Source organism: Lynx rufus, unplaced genomic scaffold, assembly GCF_022079265.1.
Source record: "Lynx rufus isolate CCGP_SWC_20201006 ecotype Redwood Valley unplaced genomic scaffold, mLynRuf1.p SCAF_17, whole genome shotgun sequence".
Taxonomy (NCBI): Eukaryota; Metazoa; Chordata; class Mammalia; order Carnivora; family Felidae; genus Lynx; species Lynx rufus.
The window spans coordinates 1,295,319-1,318,472 of record NW_025814831.1 but is presented as its reverse complement, the minus strand read 5'-3'; the positions used below and the strand labels follow the sequence as shown (position 1 = coordinate 1,318,472).

Sequence of the window (23,154 nt, the reverse complement as noted above, 5' to 3'; positions counted from 1 at the left end):
GCTCGTCTCCCAGCTGCACGGTCAGGCTGGGTTGGTTTTATCAGCACAGAGAGGGCCCCATTTGCATGTCCTCTGACATATATATCAAGCTCCAGACTTAGATTTGATTCTGTAAAAGTGAATGACATGGTTAGGGACGCACTTCAATATTAGTTTGTGTGGATGGCGGTGTGACAATATGAAGATTTTTTTTTTCAGTTTTGGATTTTTACCTTTATTAATGGAGGCTTCGGCATAATCTTTAAGAAACATTTACCTCAACAAAATGATCACGCATTATTTTCTGTTAAAATATTTTAATTTTTAATTAGTATTTATTTTTAGTTTTAAAAATTAACATCCAAATTAGTTAGCATATAGTGCAACAATGATTTCAGGAGTAGACTCCTTAGTGCCCCTTACCAGATTAGCCCATCCCCCCTCCCACAACCCCTCCAGTAGCCCTCTGTTTGTTCTCCATATTTATGAGTCTCTTATGCTCTGTCCCCTCCATGTTTTCATATTATTTTGGTTTCCCTTCCCTTATGTTCATCTGCTTTGTCTCTTAAAGTCCTCATATGAGTGAACTCATATGAGTTCTGTCTTTCTCTGACTGACTCATTTCACTTAGCATAATACCCTCCAGTTCCATCCACATAGTTGCAAATGGCAAGATTTCACTCTTTTTGATTGCCAAGTAATACTCCATTGTATATATTTATCCCTTCTTCTTTATCCATTCATCCATCGATGGACATTTGGCTCTTTCCATACTTTGGCTATTGTTGTTAGTGCTGCTATAAACAGGGGGGTGCATGTGTCCCTTGAAACAGAACACCTGTGTCCCGTGGATAAATGCCTAGTAGTGCAATTTCTGGGTCATAGGGTAGTTCTATTTTTAGTTTTTTGAGGAATCTCCATACAGTTTTCCAGAGTGGCTGCACCAACTTGCATTGCCTTCCAGAATGCAAAAGAGATCCTCTCTCTGCATCCTTGCCAACATCTGTTGTTGCCTGAGTTGTTAAGGTAGACATTCTGACAGGTGTCAGGTGGTATCTCATTAGGGTTTTGATTGGCATTTCTGTGATAATGAGTGATGTGGAGCATTTTTTCATGTGTCGGCCATCTGGATGTCTTCTTTGGAGAAGTGTCTATTCATGTCTTTTTCCCGTTTCTTCACTGGATTGGGTTTTGGGTGTTGAGTTTGATAAATTCTTTACAGATTTTGGATACTAACTCTTTATCTGAGATGTCATTTGCAAATATCTTCTCCCATTTTGTCAGTTGGATTTTAGTTTTGCTGATTGTTGCCTTCACTATACAGAAACTTTTTATTTTGATGAGGTCCCAGTAGTTCATTTCTGCTTTTTTTTCCCTTGCCTCCTGGGATGTGTTGAGTAGGAAGTTGGTGTGGCTAAGATCAAAGATGTTTTTGCCTGCTTTCTGCTCGAGGATTTTGATGGCTTCCTGACTTACATTGAGGTCTTTCATCCATTTTGAGTTTATTTTTGTGTATGGTGCAAGAAAGTGGTCCAGGTTCATTCTTCTGCATATCGCTGTCCAGTTTTCCCAGCACCACTTGCTGAAGACACTGTCTTTATTCCATTGGATAGTCTTTCCTGCTTTGTGAAAGATTAGTTGGCCATACATTTGTGGGTCCATTTCTGGATTTCGTATTCTATTCCATTGATCTGAGTGTCTTTGTTTTTTTCATATTTTGTTTGGCATTTATTTATTACTTTTCAGAGACAGAGCATGAGTGGGGGAGAGTCAGAGAGAGAGGAAGACACAGAATTCCAAGCAGGCTTCAGGCTCTGAGCTGTCAGCACACAGCCTGATGTGGGACTCTAACTCACAAACTGCCAGATCGTGACCTGAGTCAAAGTCGGATGCGTAATAGACTGATCCACTCAGATGCCCCTGAGTGTCTGTTCTTGTGCCAGTACCATACTGTCTTGATGATTACAGCTTTGAAGTATAGCTTGAAGTCTGGGATTGTGATGCCTACTGCTTTGGGTTTCTTTTTCAAGATTTCTTTGGCTATTCGGCGGCTTTTCTGGTTCCATACAAATTTTAGGATTATTTTTTCTAGCTCTGTGAAGAATGCTGGTGTCACTTTGATCGGGATTGCATTGAATATGTAGATTGCTTTTGGTACTATTGGCATTTTAACAATATTTGTTCGTCCTATTCAGGAGCATGGAATCTTTTTCCATGTTTGTGTGTCTTCTTCAATTTCTTTTATAAGATTTCTATAGTTTTCAGTGTAAAGATTTTTCACCTCTTTGGTTAGATTTATTCCTGGGTATTTTATGGTTTTTGTGCTACTGTAAATGGGATAGATTCCTTGATTTCTCTTTCTATTGCTTCATTGTTGGTGTATAGGAATGCAACCGATTTCTCTGCGTTGATTTTATATCCTGCCACTTGGCTAAATTCATGAATCAATTCTAGCAGTTTTTTGGTGTGGTCTTTTGGGTTTTCCATATAGAGTATCATGTCATCTGTGAAGAGTGAAAGTTTGACCGCCTCTTGGCCTATTTGGATGCCTTTTATTTCTTTGTGTTGTCTGAGTGCAGAGGCTAAGACTTCCAATACCATGTTGAATAACAGTGGCGAGAGTGGACATCCCTGTCTTGTTCCTGACCTTAGGGAGAAAGCTCTCAGTTTTTCCCCATTGAGGATGATATTAGCATTGGGTCGTTCATAGATTGCTTTTATGATCTCGAGGTATGGTCCTTCTATCCCTACTTTCTTGAGGGTTTTTATCAAGAAAGGATGTTGTATTTTGTCAAATGCTTTCTCTGCATCTATGGAGAGGATCATATGGTTCCTGTCCTTTCTTTTATCGATGTGATGAATCACGTTAATTGTTTTACAGATATTGAGCCAGCCCTGCATCCCAGGTATAAATCCCACTTGGTCGTGGTGAAGAATTTTTTAATGTATTATTGTTTCTGGTTGGATAATATCTTGTTGAGGATTTTTGCATCCATGTTCATCAGGGAAATTGGTGGATAGTTCTCTTTTTAAGTGTTGTCTGTGTCTGTTTTTGGAATCAAGGTAATGCTGGCTTCATAGAAAGAGTTTGGAAGTTTTCCTTCCGTTTCTATTTTTTGGAACAGTTTCAAGAGAATAGGTGTTAACTCTTCCTGAAATGTTTGGTAGAATTCCCCTGGAAAGCCATCTGGTCCTGGACTGTTGTCGTTTGGCAGATTTTTGATTACTAATTCGATTTCCTTACTGGTTAAGGGTCGGTTCAAATTTTCTATTTCTTCCTGTTTCAGTTTTGGTAGTGTATATGTTTCTAGGAATTTGTCCATTTCTTCCAGATTGCCCATTTTATTGGCATATAATTGCTCATAACTTTCTCTTATTACTGTTTTTATTTCTGTTGTGTTGGTTGTGATCTCTCCTCTGTCATTCTTGATTTTATTCATTTGGGACATTTCCTTTTTCTTTTTGATCAAACTGGATAGTCGTTTATCAATTTTGTTAATTCTTTCAAAGCACCAGCTTTTAGTTTCATTGATCTGTTCTACTGTGTTTTGGTTTCAATCGCACTAATTTCTGCTCTAATCTTTATTATTTCCTGCCTTCTGCTGGTTTTGGGTTTTATTTGCTGTTCCTTTTCCAGCTCTTTAGTCATAAGGTTAGGTTGTGTATCTGAGATCTTTCTTCCTTCTTTAGGAAGGCCTGGATTGCTATATACTTTCCTCTTATGACCGCCTTTGCTGCATCCTAGAGGTTTGCGTTGTGGTGTTATCATTTTCATTGACTTCCATATACTTTTTTTTTTAATTTTTTTTTCAACGTTTATTTATTTTTGGGACAGCGAGAGATAGAGCATGAACGGGGGAGGGGCAGAGAGAGAGGGAGACACAGAATCAGAAACAGGCTCCAGGCTCTGAGCCATCAGCCCAGAGCCTGATGCGGGGCTCAAACTCACGGACCGTGAGATCATGACCTGGCTGAAGTCGGACGCTTAACCGACTGCGCCACCCAGGCGCCCCATATACTTTTAATTTCTTCTTTAACTGATTGGTTAGCCCATTCCTTCTTTTGTAGGTTCTTCAGTCTCTAATTATTTGTTACCTTTCCATATTTTTTCTTGTGGTTGATTTTGAGTTCATGGCATTGTGGTCTGAAAATATGCATGGTATGATCTCGATCTTTTTGTACTTACTTAGGGCTGATTTGTGTCCCAGTATATGGTCTATTCTGGAGAAAGCTCCATGTGCACTGGAGAGAATGCATATTCTGTTGCTTTAGGATGAAATGTTCTGAATATATTTGTTAAGTCCTTCTGGTCCAGTGTGTCATTGAAAGCCATTGTTTTCTTGTTGATTTTTTTGATCAGGTGATCTGTTCATTATTGTGAGTGGGGTTTTGAAGTCTCCTACTATTATCGTATTCTTATAGGTGAGTTAATTTATGTTTGCGATTAATTGATTTCTATATTTGGGTGCTCTCACAATTGGCGCATAAATGTTTACAATCGTTATGTCTTCTTGGTGGATAGACCCTTTGATTATGAATGATGTAATGCCATTCTGCATCTCTTGATGCAGTCTTTATTTTAAAGTCTAGATTGTCTGATATCACTATGGCTACTCCGGCTTTCTTTTGTTGAACATGAGCATGATAGATGGTTCTCCATCCCCTTATTTTCAATCTGGAGGCGTCTTTAGGTCTAAAGTGGGTCTCTTGTAAAAAGCATATAGATGGATCTTGTTTTCTTCTCCATTCTGTTACCCTATGTCTTTTGATTGGGGCATTGAGTCCATTGACGTTTAGAGTGAGTACTGAAAGATAGGAGTTTATTGCTATTATGATGCTTGTAGAGTTGGAGTTTATGGTGGTGTTCTTTGGTCTTTCTAATCTTTGTTGATTTTGGTATTTATTTATTTATACAGATATATTTTCATCTTTTCTCCCCTCAGAGAGTCTCTCTTAAAATTTCTTGCAGGGCTGGTTTAGTGGTCACAAACTCGTTTAATTTTTGTTTGTATGGGAATCTTTTCATCTTGCCTTCTATTTTGAATGACAGCCTTGCTGGATACAGAATTCTTGGCTGCATATTTTTCTGATTTAGCACACTGAATACATCCTGCCACTCCTTTCTGGCCTGCTAAGTTTCTGTGGTTAGGTCTGCTAAACCTGATCTGTCTTCCCTTGTAAGTTATGGACTTTGTTTCCCTGTTGGTTTTATGATTCTCTCCTTGCCTGAGTACTTTGTCAATTTGACTGTGATGTGCCTTGTTGATGGTCGGTTTTGGTTGAATCTAATGGGAGTCCTCCGTGCTTCCTGGATTTTGATGTCTGTGTCTTTGCCCAGGTCAGAAAAGTTTTCCGCTATGATTTGCTCACATAACCCTTCCACCCCTATTTCTCTCTTCCACTTCTGGGACCCCTATGATTCTCATGTTGTTCCTTTTTAATGAGTCACTGATTTCTGTAATTCTTAAATCTTGCTCTTTTGCCTTAATCTCCGTCTTTTTTTCTGCTTCATTATTCTCTATAAGGTTGTCCTCTATAACGCTGATTCTCTGTTCTGCCTCATCTATCCGTGCCACCACTGCATCCATCTGTGATTGCAGCTCAGTTATAGCATTTTAAATTTCATTCTGGCTATTTTTTACTTCTTTTATCTCTGCAGAAAGGGTTTCTAATCTATTTTTGACTGCAGCTAGTATTCTCATTATTGTGATTCTAAATTCTGGTTCAGAAATCTTGCTTATATCTGTGTTGGTTAAATCCCTGGGTGCCGTTTCTTCGTGGTCTTTCTTTTGGGGTGAATTCTTTCGTTTTGTCATTTTGAAGGGAGAAAAGGAATTAATGAGGTCGCAAAATTGAAATTAAAAGATAAAATTACAAAAATATTAAAATTAAAAATTAAACACACACAAGCAAATTGAATGGAATATGCTAGATATTAGGTGTGTTTTGTTCTGGGTGTTGAAATTGGTTTGACAGAGAAAAAAATGGGAGGGGGAGAAAAAATAATGTGAGAATTTGAAAAAAATGAATACACTGAAGTAGACTGAAATGAGATGGTGGGAGTAAAATATAGTTTGAAAAAATATAAAGAAAAGTAAATAATATAATAGAAAAAAGAAAGAAAAATATTTTTAAGAAAAATTAAAAATAAATGTGATTTTTTTCTTTTTCTGTTTTCTAGAAAAAAGGGGGGAAACAAAAAAGAGGAAAAAGATAAAAAAAGTAAAAAAGGAAATCATTTGAAAATTCAAAAATTGAATACACCATAATAGACTAAAATAAAATGATGCAAGTAAAATAGAATTTGAGAGAATTTACATAAAAGCAATCAATATAGTAAAAAAATAAGAAAAGAATTTTTAATAGAAATTGAAAGTAAAATCAAGTTTTTCTCATTTTGCATCCAGAAAAACTAGAGAAACGAAGAAGAGAAAAAAAGAAAAAGAAAAAATAAAAAGGAAATTGTTTGGAAATTTGAAAACGGGAATACACTGAGGTAGAGTAAAATAAAATGATGGAAGTAAAATAGAATTTGAAAAAAATACAGAAATGTAAAAAATATAGTAATAAAAATTAAAGAAAATATTTTTAAGAATAATTGATAATAAAAATAATTTTTTCTGTTTCTACATTCAAGAAAAAGAAAAGTGTAAAAGAGAAAAAGAATAAAAAGAAAGAAAATTGACTAGATGAATCGGCTAACAGATTGAAGTAGGACTGAAATTACTTCCTTATCCCCTAGATGTCAGTCTATGTAGCTCTTTATAGTCCATAAAGTAAGCGGCAGTGAGTCTTGTGTTCCTGAAGAACCCTGTTGGCCCAGTTGGGCGGGGCTCAGTGTAATGGCTCTGCTGTCCACTAGATGGCGCTTTTAGGCTCCTGGGGTGGATTGTTGCGGTGCTTGTAGGTGCGAATGCACATGCGCGGGAGAGGTGAAAATGGCGCCACCCAGGGACCCAGTCTGTTCTCCTGGATCAGCAATCGCGCACCCATCCTCTGTCTTCAGCCCTTGTCCACTCCCCGCTCCTTCACTCTCCGTGACCAGGCCCCAGGCCGCACCTCTCTCCCAAGTTTTGTCACAGACACGGCTGTTTTCCCTGGTCCCTAACGTCCAAAGGACCGTGGCTTTGACCTGTTCTGCCCCTCTGTGGGAGGGTCTCACCAAGCAATGGCCGAATGAGCAATGGCTGAATATTGGCTGCACCTAGGAATGCTTGCTGGATCCTGTTGTTGTCGGTGCTTGAGACTTTGGCTAGGTGCCAGCCCGCCCCAGAAAAAGTTGGCAAGAGAGTGTAGCAGCAGCGTTTCATGGATTATGGAAAATCACAACACACGTCTGGCATCAGGCTTCACCCTAAACGACCTTGTTCCAGCACCAGCGAATGTGGCCGTTTTCCAGGGTCTGCTGGGACCAGATGGCTTTGTCAGTCTCCTCCAAATGTCCTTCCAGCAGTGCAACTGCCTCTCCCAGTGTGGCCTGAGAACATCCCGGACCCCACTCTGTTCCTGGGATTCTCCCTTCCCACCAGAGCACCTCCACGTATCGAGCTGTGGAGTTGCAGCCTTTGCACACCCCTTGTTTATACTCTTAGTGGAATTTACCTACTCTCCTTTCTCCTTTCTCCCTTTTTAGTTTAGTCCCTGTGGCTGTTTCCAATTTTCCATGTTCTCTCCAGCTGCTTTTGGGGAGGGATGCTTTCCCCATATTCTCCCCCACTCCCCAGTCTCCGTCCTCTCTCCGCCTGCAAAAGCACCTCCCTTCCTGCAGCTTCTTGCTCCCCAAGGTCCCCTCTCCACGCCACGTACTTATTGAATTCTGTAGTTCAGGTTGTGCAGATTGTTGTGTTAATCCTCAATCAGTTTTCTAGGTGTGTAGGATGGTTTAGTGTTGGTCTGGCTGTATTTCATGGACACAAGACACGCAAAAATCTTCTATGTTGTTCTGCCATCTTGTCTCCTCCCCCATTGACTGCCTGATTTTCATTTGAACATTTGAGGATATCATGCCACTCCCTTCTTTCCTGCAGGTTTCTGTGGACACTTCTGCCATAATCTTTTATCTTCCCGTATTCGTTAGCAAACTCTTTTGTCTTCATGTTTTTAGGTTTTTGTAATCTGTGTATTTTGCGAGTTTTACTATGTTATGTCTCAGAGTCAGCCTGCTTTTTTTTTTTTTAAATTTTAATGGGAGTTCTCTATGACTCATAGATATGGACGTCTGTTTCCTTCACCATTTAGTGGAAATTTTCCACTCTAATGCACTCAGACAAAACTTCTCCCCTTTTTCTCCCTCTCTTCTTCTTCTGGGACTCCTTTGAAAAGAATTTTATTACACTTTATGGAGTTGCTGATTCCCTAAGTATACGTTTGTGATGCACTATTTTAATTTTCCTCTTCTTTCCTGCTTCATTTCTCACAAAATTTTATCTTCCATGTCACTTACTCATTCATCTGCTTCTTTCTGCCTTGAGTTCATTATATCCAATCAGGTTCACATCTCGGTTACAGCATTTTAAAAATTTCAGCTTGACCGGGTTTTAGGTCTTTTCCATCCGTAGTCAGGGTATTCTCATGTCTTCTAGGCTTTCTCAAGCATAGCTAGTATCCTTATGATAGTTTTTAAAGGTTCAGTTTCCTTATGATAGGTATTCAATTCTGTTTGAGGCTTATTATTTATATGTGATTTAATTATATCCCTGGCAATGTCATTTATGGTTTTTTCTTTTGGAATGAATTCCTCCATCACTCTGTATGTCCATGTCTCCGCTTTCTTAAGTGTTTTAGGAAAATCCTGTTATGTTTTCTACTTCTAGAGTAGTGTCTTTTTTTTTTAAATTTTTTTTTCAACGTTTATTTTTGGGACAGAGAGAGACAGAGCATGAACGGGGGAGGGGCAGAGAGAGAGGGAGACACAGAATCGAAACGGGCTCCAGGCTCTGAGCCATCAGCCCAGAGCCTGACGCGGGGCTCAAACTCATGGACCGCGAGATCATGACCTGGCTGAAGTCGGACGCTTAACCGACTGCGCCACCCAGGCGCCCCGTAGAGTAGTGTCTTTTTTGAGAAATGTTTACATACCGTTGACAACCTGATATTCTGGAAGCATTTCTTGCATGTGCTGTGTGCACTGTGCTGTCATGTATTGGCTGCTCTGTCCCTCAGGTCAGTCCTCTGCAGAGTTCTCCTTGCCTCCAAGGGAGAGTTTTTCAACTTTGTCCATAGTGTTGTGAGTTTTAACTAGGTGAGTTTGGTCTCCTTATTAAAAGAGGCTAATTCCTATTTCCCCTAGAGGTGAAGCTATGCCTCACTATATGGTCAGTAGACTTGGTGCCTGTGGGGGTATATGGTGGTCTTTGGAGTGAGGGGTGCAATGGTGGTCTGGGTTCTAGGCACTCTTTCCTTAGTAAGGAAGCACCTGAGGAAGGAAAGGTGGGTATGGCTTGGTGTCAGAGGCTCAGTATCTACTGGGGGGTGTTGTGCTGCTCACTGAATTCTGTCCATGATAATTGGTGGGAGGAAATATTGGCATCAACTCCTTCTCTAGTCCTTGCAGTTGGAGTTTCCAGCCACCCCTGTTCAGGAAGCCCTCACAAAGAGAGAATAATCTGTACTCATGGGTCCCAGGCTTCCTTCAGAACCCGGCCTTCACCCTGCCTTTGTCCAATCCATTTGCACACCTGGCAGCTGAGGGCTCTTATGTTTTATCTCAGGAGCTCTAGCTGGGTGTGAGTACACCAAATTGTATGAACTCAATGCAACAGGGACCCCACTGATCTTCTGGGACAGTGTCTTGCTGTGATGTGGTTGGAGCTGGTTATCCCAGAAGGGCAGTTGCATGAACACTAGGAGCTTGGAGTTCATGGTGAGGAAGAACAAGAAGGGAGCGTTCAGTTAGCTGCTGTCAGCAGAGGCTCCTATGCTAATGACCAGGGCAGTGCAATGGTGCCTGTCAGCTCTCATGCCCCATGAGGGGCAATGCCCTGTCTCCCAAATGCACTCCAAGAAGGTAACTGTCTCACCTGATATGACCCAGGGTATCCTCAAACTGCAGCAGTCCCCATGCGCCTCGGGGCTCCTTCTCCACAGGAGCACTGCTAGGCTCACCAGGCTCCACCTCAGTGATGGCATGGACTTCTAAGTCTTCAGTTTTTGAACTCGACATTTACAGCAGGTTGACTTGTCATGATTACCTTTATGTGTCATCTTGACTGCGTCATGGGTGTCCAGATTCACGACTGTTTCTGTGTATGTCTGTGATGAGTTTCCAGAAGAGATTGGCATTTCCATCCATGGTTTCTTTCTGCCTGGGCATCACCCATTACATCATAGTTCTGAGTAGAATCCAATGCAGAGGGAGGAAATATTCCCTCATTTTTACTTCCCGTGTGCTTCTTTGAACTGGAACATTGGTCTCCTCCTGCCCTTGTTCTTAGAGTTACATCATAGGCTCTGCAGGTTCTGAGACTAGACACTAGTTCAGAATCAGGCGAGAATTATACCACTGGTTTTCCTGGCTCCCCAACTTGTGACAGTATCATGGGACTTCTCAACATATTTTGTCATGGACCAATGTGCTTTGGGTTCTGTTGCTTGAGGGAATCCTGACTAATACATGGAGATGATTTATCTCTTGTTTAGAGGAATTGAATAAAGCTGTAGGTCATTTAAAGTCCTGAGTAGCAAAGTGCCATGAAGGAAGTGTCACGTTGTTTGATTGGGACAAGGGCTGGGTGAAGATAATGGGGAGCTGTGGGAGCTTGTGGTCCTGGCTGCACAGGGAGTGCATCTGGGACTCATGTAAATGTTTAGCTATTGTGCCTCAGGAAATCTGTAATTCACTCATGTTGAGGGACAGGAGAAATCAATGCAAACATCTGTGTCTTTGTGCATGTTAGGGTAGTTTTCGTAGGAAAACAATGATCTAATTCACACAGCTAATAGGTAAACACAGAATCCTGTGTCCAGAGAGGCTCCCTGGAGAAACTGCTGTGTGGAGAGGAAGCCCAGACCCTGACAGGAAACCTGCCTGTAACCTCCATCTTCACCTGTTCCTGGCAACACAAAGCAGAATTGTGCATAGTGTGCGCCCCCCGGTGGTGCTGATCCCCTCCTGCAGGGAGGTTTGTGTCTGGGCTCCCAGCGAGGTCCCCTCACCCTGTCTCTTGCACAGTAATATGTGGCCTTGTCCTTGGCCCACAGGTTGTTCATCTGCAGATACAGCGTGTTCTTGGAGTTATCTCTGGAGATGGGGAATCGGCCCTTCATGGAGTCTGTGTAGTATGTGCTACTTCCATCATCATAAATATATGCGAGCTACTGCAGCCCCTTTCCTGGAGCCTGGCGAACCCAGCTCATTCCATAGCTACTGAAGGTGAATCCAGAGGCTACACAGGTGAGTCTCAGGGACCGCCCAGGCTTCACCAGGTCTCCCCCAGACTCCACCAGCTGCATGTCCCACTGGACACCTGCAGACACAAGACATCTTGGTCAGGAAACTGTCACACATCTACTGGTCTCACTGATATCCACTCACATACTCAGTGTCTCTCGTTCACCATGAATTACCTTTCAAAGATTAACCAGAAACACCTAGCCAAACACAAACTCCATGGTGAGGTGTCTGTTCTGTCCTGATCAGAGAATGGGAACACCTGGGACTCCCGGGACTGGGCTGCTCTCCCAGCTGCAGAGTCTGGGATGGGCTGGTTTTATCAGCACAGAGAGGACTCCATTTGCATGTGCTCTGACATATATATCAAGTTCCAGTCTTAGATTTGATTCTTTAAAAGTGAACAACAGGTTTGGGACGAACTTGTAGTTTAGTTTGTGTAGATGGTGCTGTGACAATTTGAATAATTGTATTCAGTGAGTACAGGTATATTTGCAGTCCTGTGTGCATTTTTACAGGTCTTTCATCAACATAGATCATTTTCACTCTACAAGTATTTTGCATACTTTTTGAAGTTCAACCCAAAATACTTTATTCTGTGCCATTTTCACTTGTATAATTTTGTTATTTTTTTTGCATGTATTTTCATGCTGGTGTGTAGAATCACAGGTGGTTAATTTTAATTATTTTCTTTGTTCATTGTGCATCCTGCACTTTTCCTCATTTAAAAAAAACTGGTTCTAATACTTTTTGTGGTATCTCTAGGGTTTTGTTATGTTTGAGATCAATGTCACCTGCAAACAAGTAATTTTCCTTCCTCCTTACTGATTTAAATGTGTTTTATTTTTTTATTCCCTATTTTTTTCTGGTTATGTCTTCCAGTTGTAGGAGAAGAAAGCTTTTCCCTTCTTTTCTTCTGGGATTAGCCAGTGTAAGGATTCAATTGACATAAGACATATGTACAGGAGAGAATCAATTTCATTTTGTAAGTCCATGGCCTTCCTAATGATATGACACCCAGAGAAAGGACAAAGCAGGTGGCACTTGTGTCTTTCAGACAACAAAACATTGCATTTGGCAAGAGTTACGTTTGGGGTATTATGTCAGTCACCAAATAAGTAGGTTCGTTTGCACAGCCTTCTTGTCCCTGTATTGTTTATTCTGGTGCCAACGATAGTTCTTCCCTCTTGGTACGCTGGAGGGAGATTTATATCCTGCTGTCAAGGGACGATGGAGAGTCTGAGTGTACTTGGACTATTTCTCAAGTGACTTTCATCCAAATAAGCAGTGTGACAAGATGACATAGTTTGAGGTGCCATATGTATTCTTCACGTCATCATGGGGAATACTTATGTTAGGGGTGACCATCATTGCCTGGCTCCTGATTTGACAGGAAAGCCTTCAGCATTTTACTGTTCAATATGCTGTCAGGTGTGGGCTTTTCATAGTGGCCATGATCATGTGGAGGTAATTTCCTTCAGTTCCTTTTTATTTGGGTTCTTTTTAAATGATGAACATGTGTTGAATTTTGTCTAATGTTTTTTTGAATCAATTAATGATGGCTTTGATTCAATCATTCCCTCTGTTAATGGAGGACATCACATTTATGCATCTGTGTATGTTGAAGGATCCTTACATCCCTGGATGAATCACACTGGATTATGTTGTATGATCCTCTCAATGTTCTGTTGAATTCAGTATGCTCAGATTTTGTGAAGGAATTTTGCATGTATGTTCCTTTGAGATAGTGACCTGTAGTTTCCCTTCTTGTGGTGTCTTTCTTTGGTTTTGGTGTGAAAACAATGCTGTCCTCACAAATTTCATTTGGGAGTGCTGTTTTTTTTTTATCAGTGTTTTCTAATAGTTTGAGAAATATTAGCATTAATTCCTCTTTAAATACTTAGTAGAAGTTTTAATAAAGCCATGGACTCCTATGCAGATTTTTTGGAGGGTGAAGTTTTAGATAGAGAAATCTTATTAATTTTTCTTTTGTTCATTTTGTATTTTTCCATGAAACAGTCTTGGTGGACTACATTATGGCATAAAATGTATAATTTGTTCTTGGTGATCTAATTGATGGCCTATAAATACCTAAGTTTTTCTTTAATGATCCTTTTCATGTCTTTAGTTCAGTTATGTCTCCTTTTCAATTTTGTTGCATTTGTTTGAGTCTTCCCTATTTCCCCAGGCTAACTATTTGTTTCAAATTTTACTTACTTTTCCAAATACAAATTTTTATATAATTGATTTGTTTTCTGTATTTGTGATAGTCTCTATTTTCTGTCTGCTTTATCTTTTTTGTTATTTTTATGTTTATCTTTTTATGTCAATAAAAATGCCAATGAGTTTTTTAAGGAACCTGAAAAATATGCAATTCATATGAAAGCACACAACACATGGAAGCAACAAAACAATCACGACGTGAGAGAACCTGGAGACATCACACTTCTCTCTTTGTAAAGATATTGCAGAGGTACATTAACCACAACAGTGTGCTGCTGGCATCAAATGAGACATTTAGACCAGTGGAGCTCATTACGGAGCCCAGAAGTAGAAGTTTGCAGATGCAGTCAGCAAATCCTCCACGAGATTTCCAACAATGCACAGTGGGGGGAGGATAGTGTCTCTTAAACATGGTGTTGACTAGGGGCACCTGTGTGGCTCGTTAAGTTAAGCATCCCACTTCCACTCAGGTCATGATCTCACGGTTGTGGCTTCAAGCCTCACATCAGGCTCCTGCTGACAGCTCAGGGCCTGGATTCTGTTTCTGCCTCTATCTCTGTGCCTCCCTACTCATGATCTGTCTATCTCCCTCAAAAACAAAGTAAAAATTAAAAAAATAGCATTGATATATACATGCAAAATAATAACATTTGGCCATAATCTTGCTTCATACATATACGTCGACACAAAAAAGTCTCAAAATGAAGGATTAAGAAGAACACTTGAACCTAAATGCCTTCAAAGAAAATATGAAAGATAAACGTGATGACATTCACTTGAGAATGATTGATTTGATATAAAAGCAAAGTCACAGAGAACAAAGCAGGCAAGGGGGACTACACCATACTAGAAAAGGGGCAAGCAAATATTTGCAGAGCTAGAAGGCAGTCGGTGGGAGGGTAGACATTACAATAAAAAATATTGAAAAGGGTTTAATATCCAAAATGTAGGAGGGACGATAAGGTGTTCTCATTTCCCTGCCATCATACCACACCTCAAGCTTCCCCCTTTCCCTAATGGAGACCCACCTCCATTCAAAGTGCTCCTCAGAGGATGAGTCTTAAAGATGTGCCCACTAGTGTCTGGGCCTCACATGCACAAGAGGATGGATTGCCCCCAGTGCAGAGCCTGTGCTCAGGGGGCCTGAGAAAGGAGCTGCCCCCACTCATCAGTAGCCAGATGCCCTGTCTTGCTGCAGAGGGAGGACCTGACCCTGTGATAGACTCTGTTACTGCAGGATGTTCTTGCTTTACCTCCTCACCGTGTAACACCCCGATCTTGTGGGTAAAGAAAGAACAGAATTTGATTCAGAAGGCAAAGCTACTGATTTGTACAATGTAGGAACCATAAAGCCTTTTGTCATCTATTACACCCCCCCATCTTTTGTCCCTAACCGCCATGAGTACCAGAGGACAGAGGACTTTTTTCCAGCCTGCCTATAATTGCTGCCCTATTATACGCAACTGATCTTTCTGCTAAAATTGCAAACAGTCACTCTCCAGCCCAAACCGTGAGGAGACTGCCACTGTCTCTCCAGCGACTGACAGAGCTCACAAGGCTTTCAAATACACAGCCAAGATCAGAGGCCCCTGTCCTTTCCTTCACTTTAGAAGCCTGCCTTTTTCCCTGACTTGGACTATTGTTTATCATGTAAGTTCCTCACAATGGGAAAAGACAGGTGGGCAGATAATGATCAGATGGGGTGTACATTGGGGTTGAGTGGGCCTGCTGAGGCCCCTTTCTTCTCTCCTTTGGTCTTGCACCAACCCCATCAGATGGGATAATTACGAAACTGAGAGACAGTGGGTTCTTCCCAGGTATCCACTTAACCTCTGACTAAATTATTTCCTAGGGCACTACTTGTAAATCTCTCCAAGTTTTGCATAATATCAGCAGGCCCCAGGAGGTCCCTCTAGCCCCTCCCTGCCCACTGGGGCTCTCTAGATGGATTTGACAAATTGGCTTCCTGTTTGGTTAATGGCCGCATGTTTGGTGGATGGACTGATGCTGTCTGACTGGACATGCCAATGCCACGACTGTGGTAAAGAATGTAATGCCTGAAATGGTTCCTGGATTTGCCATTCCATTATGGATTTAGCCAGACCAAGGAACTCACTTCAGCACATAGACATACTATGTACTTACAAAGACTTGGGGATGATAATTACATTTTCATACCCCACATCATCCTTAATCATCACAGAAGTGGACGATGAGGATATGTGGATTAGGGGAACAGATATGGAACATGAAAAACTAGACACAAAATTCCTTCAGGAAAAATCCGCCTGGAAACAGGCCTGGAACATCCAGAATCATTGTCCTCGGCCCTTAATGAGATTTGGAATGCTCCAAATAGCAGGCAGGGACTGACCCCCTTTGCAGTAGTATTTTAGAAAGGAATCCTTAACCCTTTCTTTACTGATTGAGTGAACTTTATGATAACTTATATGACCAAGTTGATGCCATGCATAGCCATGTCCAAGAAGTAACTGGTACACTTGGGTCATATCATGCATAGACAATAAGAACATGGTCTCTGCCACTGACTAGCCTTGCCACCCTTTCTACAGAATATGGGACACTCATCAGGTCTTCAGAGAGCACCCAGTGCCACCTCGCTGAGAAGGACCTTATGACAAACTCCTAACTGACTACACTGCCATCAGGATTACGGAAAGATTTCTCTGGATTCACGCAAACTGCACAAAATAGTTCCAGATCGCCATTGTCAAGACCGTGGATGACCATCCCCATGATGACCATAATTAAGGATTCCCAGACCCAATTCCCAGGCTCTGGAAGCACATGGCATCACATAGTAGGTCACGGATCAAAAAAACTGCATTTCCACCTAGTTTCATTTTCCGGCTCTTTCCTGTCAGAAAAAAAAAAAAACTTTTTAAAATGGAGCCTACCCTTTCCCCCACTATTAAAAGACTGACTACATTTCCTGCTCTCCCTCTGAACCCCTATGACTGTCTGTCTTCAGACTGCATCTGCCCCATTCACCTGTGTGGTTATCTCAGCAGGTCAGACACAGATCCTTACACCAGTTTTCCAAGTCCCGTCTACAGTAAATAATCAGTCTGATTGTCAATTGTTTTGACATCAGGATAGCAAGTAAGCCCCCAAAGTAGTGTTATTTCCTGCCAATGCAAGCAGGTGAACGCACCATGTGGATAGACAAATGGAAGGGTGTGGTATCCACAACCAGCACGACAATGTCACTCTGCCTTTCCTTCCACTGCATTGATTGGGACCACAACTTTAATGGAAGCTTCAGGATGGTCCTTTGCTCAGGTGAAGTATTGGGAGAGAATATTTTCCTTTGTATGAAGACAGTCATGGTGCTGGGTTCTCTCTCTCGGTGACATAGCAAGGCAATCTGGTGCCAGATGGTCACTAGGTGCTCCAGCATAACCCCCATGGCACAAACACTTTCCAGTTCCCAAAATGTTTCATTGGCACTCAGACAACCTGTGCATCAAGTGGCATATCTCAGTCACTTCCTGGTAAGGCTGCCTAAATGCACAAGTCATATGAAAGTAGACCGAAAATCTGGAGTAGCTCAGTCAGGTGACAAAACCCACCTTATAGCTGCTGAAGGGCTGCAGGCCTCCCATGTCTCACAAACTTTCAGGAATACATGATAATTGACCAATGACAGTGACCCTCAATTGCCCAGACCAGTGGGAATTCATGACAGGCTCTACATGAGCTGGTCAGGCTAACATCTTGCACTGTTTGGACTGTTAGGAATTCCCAAGGCAGAAGGGTAGAGATGTACAGGTTGAGAGCAGACTGTGGCTGGGACTCCTTGGTCATTGATGCTGAATGGGACATACTGGCTAGCTCAGTCATGACAGAGTCTCCCCTGTGGCCCTTTAGATACCCTCAACTGCCTAGACAGTCTTGGGAATGTGAGTCATCTTACGGACAGCTGGGAATTTACATTTCAGTAGTCAACTGTGAAGTGCCACCTGTTAGGAGGGGGCTTTAATGCTTGTCAAGTGCGCAGACTGAAAGGAGAAATGATGTGTTTAATGTCCCCCCTCCTTCAGTAAATCTTGAATTATGGGGTGCAATTACTCAGTCCTCTATTGCACACAATATTGATGTCCATATACTGTCTTAATTGGATGTGGGGGGGGTGCAATTTGCAGTCCTACAGACTCCTGATATGTAGCTCCCCTCAGGAAAACCAGGCACTGGGTTTCTTCCCACTGGCCTTGATGGCATGTGAGGGCATCCACACCATTAAGAAGACAATGCAGGGTCAAAGGGGCCACCGTTGCTAAAAGAGAGTCAGTAAAGATTCTTCCAATAGTGACATCAAAGGGATGTTGAGACCCTTCTACTATCCCTCCCTTTATACCTGGTAAACTAAAGGGCACCACACTTATATTTGGAGGGGTTCCTGGGAAGCACTGTACCTTGGCTTCAGGGTCAATGAGAGAAATAAAGTGTTGTCTGTGTCTGTGTCCTACAGGGTAATGACAGAAGTGTACAGGCAGTTGTCCCAGGAGGAAGGACATACTCCACAAACCTCTAGGTCCCTAGACAGGGGCCTTGGCATCTCCCCACCCACTGGGATCCCAGCTCCCCACTACCAGGGCTGTCATGTCCAGAGAAGTGATGGCACCCACCCAAAGGGTAGGAACAGCATTATCTTGAAGATCCCAAAGGGTCTGATCAAACTTTCTGACTTGTGTTTGGTCTGTCCTGAGATTAAGTCACTAGGGACCCCTCTTCTCAGAGCTGTGCATAAAGAGAAGTGTGGGAATCATCTCTAGAGCAAGAGATCTGGGTTGAAGTTCCACCCCTTGAATGGGGCACTGCTGGGACCCTCCTGTGGGCTCCTATCTATGGAGGTGGTGATCCCATCAGCATTTGCAGCAAAGAAGTCTTGGGCTTCTTGAAAATTCTCCTTTTCACACATGACTATGGGATGCATGCAAATGCCTGCTACACTAAAGCTGGTATTTCCATGAATTGTATTGGTATAAGGCTTAAGATCAGAGTGGTCCTTCAAGAAGAACTCCTTAGATTCTATTGTCAAGTGCCTCTCCTCCAGGTGGAAATGGACAAGGGCCCATGGGCACATGACATAAGGCAAAAAAAAAAAAAATTAAAACCCACACCCATTGAATTGTCCCCATTGTTTCTTACAGTTGGATTGCATCACGTGGGCTTGACCTCTCCCAGTGGGCCTGTGCTGTCGTGCCATAAGAATCCAAGTCTGGAGAATCAGAGCTTCTTCCTTCCTACCTCTGTGGGCTCTGGGGCCCTGGGGAGACTCTTCATCAAAGCCTTCCCTTTTTATTTGGTCTGTGTCTCCTGATCAGTGCCTCGGTGTGATTGTGATAGCCTTTTGATACAGTGAAAAGACTGGAAGCTCCGTAGGTTGTCTCTAAGTAAACAGGCCGTTGATACCTTGAGCTTTTCAGTGATTTATGAATCTGGGGGACTTGGACCAATCCAGACAGCTGTAGTATGTCAAGTGCTTAAAGCAACAGCTTGGAGCCAATTGTGAGGACCCACTAGAGGCAATCAATGTCCTTTTCTCTCTCCTTTTGGAGAAATGATTCCAGGAAACCTTGCATTTTCATGATGGTGTAGTGCCTGTCACCATTTCTCTCTTTCACACTGGTCCGTGGATATGTTGGTGTAGTGGTCTTGACAGGGAGGACCTGGGATAGAAGATAGCTCTTCCCAGACACGTGTGCTGAGGCCTCCCACACTGAGGTGTCCCCAACAACACCTGTCAAATAGGGAGCCATTGTCAGCAGCAGTGAGGAATGCAGCCAGTAGGGGGAGGTTGCCTTGGTCCTGTCCTCCGTCCAGGGAGACATGATGCTCCTGGTCGAGTTGCCTCTGTCACTAGGTAGGCATGGCTAAGCAAACACAACACAAGGGTACTGGCTGCAACACAGTGGACCCAGCAGCTGGCGTCTTCTTCGACACTAATCTAGGGATATGGTCTTCAGTGTCCAGCAATATCTCACTTGGAGATGAGTAGGAAATACACACCTCTGGAACCCCAGGACGGTGCCTGATTGTTGGTCTCTGCAGGGAGTCTGACCTTTTATGGCACTGGTAACTTAGGGTGGGGGTCTGGCAATACCTGGAATCAAACCAAAGCAATGCTACAGACCACCGGCAAGCTCCAGCTCCTTCCCAGAGCAGCTGAGATGTGGGGGTGAGGAACGAGTGAGCCATTCTCAGTGCTAACACATTGTTGGAGGGCACCACCTAGGCCCCCAATCCCATCCCTGGGGACAAATGTGTTGGGGACCCCAGCTGTTGTACAGAATTAAGAACATGTAGACTGTATCCTGCTGAAGGAATAGGCAAGAGCCATTGCTCAGGGGGTGGACAGGCAGCTCCCTAGGCATCTGAATCCTGGCTTTGGATACATGAAATGCATGGAGCCCTCCTGACTGAAGGTGGGGTTTCAGTGCACCCCCAACAAAGGAAATGGAGGCACAGGATTTATGACTCACAGGGCCCAGAAGCAAGGGTACACAAGGACCTTGGGAAGGGCAGGCCTCCTTCCCACAGTCCCAGTGATCAGGGCATAGAAAACAGGGTAGCAAGTACCTGATTACTTGAGAATGGATGGGGCTGAAGTCCCTAACTTTTCACAGGCTCACCTCTGTGTGGTTATTCAAGAAGGCTCTCAGAAAACCCAAGTGGGAATCCGAGGCAGATCCTTATCTAAGGTTAAACTCACTGAAAAGTAGGCAAGAGAAAGAGAGCAGGGATTCACATTCATCGGGCTCCAACTGGATGCCAGAGTCATCTATAGGCTCTTGTGCCTGCCTTTCTAATTCATTTCATTGGGTGCTCCATTCAGTCTCATGGTTTCAGTCTCCCACATTTGGAAATTTTGTCTCCAGAGAGGCACAACTTGTGCTAGGTGGAACCTAATGCCAGTCCCTTTCCCTCACAGCCCACAGACACCCCAGTGTGGAATGGGCAGTGTGGGTGGGTGGTAGCCCTCCATTATCCTGAACCCACATTGGGACTGGGAGAAGACAGATTACCTGGAGAATGAGAAAATGTTCAGTGTGCAACCGCACAGTTTTGGAGACAACTCATGAATTTGTCCCTGAAAGAGCTTGTGTGAACGTCTCTTAATTCTGGAAGCATATACCTCAGTTCAAGACCCAGATGCTGACTCAGGTCCTCTGCACATAATCTGGGGCTCAGTTGCGGCTCTTGGAAGCTTAGATATATATGTAGAAGCCACAAGCATGCAGTTTTTAAGTTTTATGTCAGCGTTCTGGTCAGTGAGCCATGAGAGATGTGTGTCAGAGCCTGATGTGCCTGTGGACCCCTGTGTCTCCTGCAGACCCCCGAAACATGGATGTCAGCTCTGCAGCCTCATTACTGTATTTTCACACATGTGCCAGTTGGATTGTGTATAGTTGTTCAGCAGTCAGGAGGCTAATTATGGATTGTCGTCAGCAACAATCAGTCCCTTAACTTTCTCGGGGTTGATAATTTGACATTTGTGGCGACACCATAAGGAATGCAGCTATTATGGCTTAAATGGGACCAAAAACTGCTCTGAGATATAACAGGGATTCATGAGTTTGCCTGACTGGCCCCATTCTTCTTGGAGAGGTCCACTGTCCGTGCTCCCACCAGTGCCTCGTTCAGTGCACCATGGAGGATCCCAGCTTATGTGGCAATGGCAGTTCCTGTTATTGTCGCACGACCCTCTGTGACTGCATTTCTCCGGGATACAGTCATAGTTCAGCTGAGCCACACTGCGACTGCAGTAGGTATCCTGACAGATGTTTCCAGGAGCACATGACATACCAGTTTTCACATGACCAATATCGGTTGTGCTATGACATGAATCAAGCCACAAACACCAGAACCCTGAGATCTCAGACGGATGGAATCCAACATGCTCTTGCAGCTGAGGGAGATGTGTGACATTCCTACACTGCAGCCTTCCACATGGCATGTCTGTATGGGAACAGGTTCAGCGTTGAATTACCCGGGGTCTTCTGCAGTGTCCATGTCTGTTGATTTTTTTGATTTATGGTCTAGCAGACATCTTCATCTTTCCAGAATTTTTGCAAAGATTTCTTGACAGTGCATAGTGTGGTCAGTGCAGTTCCCATGATAGCAGCAGCCCTCTTCAGTGCATGGGGTTCCATCCTGCATATGGAAGTCATCAGGCCCGACAAGGACACCCCTCGGCAGGCCTCTGGAAGATCACATATATTTTGGATTGGCCTGCCAAGTGTCCCAGCATCGAAATCGGTGCAGTTTGTATAGCATCTGCCTTTATTACATTTGTCCCCAGGGGTTAAAATACAATCACTCACACAGCATAGATTGCTATAGCACTGCTCTAAGGAGCTGCAGTCACAATGCTTGCCTGGGTCAGCTAAGTAGTTTCCAAAATGATTGTGGGTCAGGCTGTTATTTCAATGCACCATTTAGATGTTGAAGAGGCACTTGCCTAATCTGCCACTGATTATGTAGTGCGTATGAATGAAGGAACACTTCCTGAAACCTTCAGGTATACAAGAGAATTGGGTCCTAATGCAGTTGGACCTTTTCTGGCAAGCATATTCATCAGTGTCAACCCACAAACCAATCTATTTTGCAATCTGATGTGTTGCTATGACAGACAAGAGTAAATAATATCTGCCTAAATAACCCATCATGATGGGGCTTTGTGGATGGCATATACTACATACAACTGGACTGAAATTAACTTCATGGGATCCATTTCGAATTGCAACTAAGGATGAATGTGGTTTAAGAATTCGAAAACCCTTGGACTCATAGTATCAAAAAAAAAAAGGACTCTGATGCAACACATAGTTGCCCATGTTAGCTGGATCTCTCTCATTGTAAATTATCATGAAACCAATATAGTAACTTACATGAATCCCATGAAACAATGAGTCAATTAAGCTAACTAGTCTTATTAGGAATTGGGCACATTTTGACCCGTGGTTGAACACACTATATATTGTTTTGGAACTGAGAGCGAAATTCCGTGATGGGATGACTACAACTTACTAGAGATCCTGAGGACTGCACTGGCATTTGCTTGAGGAACAGGGTGTTCCCTATGCTCCTTATATCCCAGGTTATAAGTAGGTCCCATTGCATTGGTGTCTGCCACTCTCTGAGAAACCATGTGTTCAAATGTTGGGAATCGCTGATGTGTCTGATTTCATACGCAAGGTCATCCAACTTCATGATACCTTCAAGGCCCTGATAGCACGTGTCCATGGTGACCATGGAAAAAGGAATCTCCTCCAGGTAGCCGAGGTAGTAACAGTCTGGAGGGATGAAGGGGTCATCCATCTGCATGGCTCCCTGAACATCCTGAGTGATCATCAGCAGATGTCTGGACCTAAAGGGTTTCTTTGGCCACATGTGGATAACGGGTCTCTTGTCCCAAAACACAGGCTACAGGACAGCCAACCAGTCATCTGAATGCCCTTGCCATTGTGCAGCTCCTTCTTTGTAATTACCACCTCAAGGAAATGTAGCGTCATGAGGGACGACCTTGAGAACCCTGG

At 43.0% G+C, this 23,154-nt stretch overlaps 1 long non-coding RNA gene across 1 annotated transcript; it reads left to right on the top strand.

The window, feature by feature from the left end:
* Nucleotides 1–6,434: 6,434 nt before the first annotated feature.
* Nucleotides 6,435–16,340, top strand: LOC124512451 (uncharacterized). Its single transcript, XR_006962110.1, has 3 exons — nt 6,435–6,475; nt 11,179–11,371; nt 16,165–16,340. It is a non-coding gene; the product is annotated as an uncharacterized LOC124512451 (long non-coding RNA).
* Nucleotides 16,341–23,154: the final 6,814 nt, after the last annotated feature.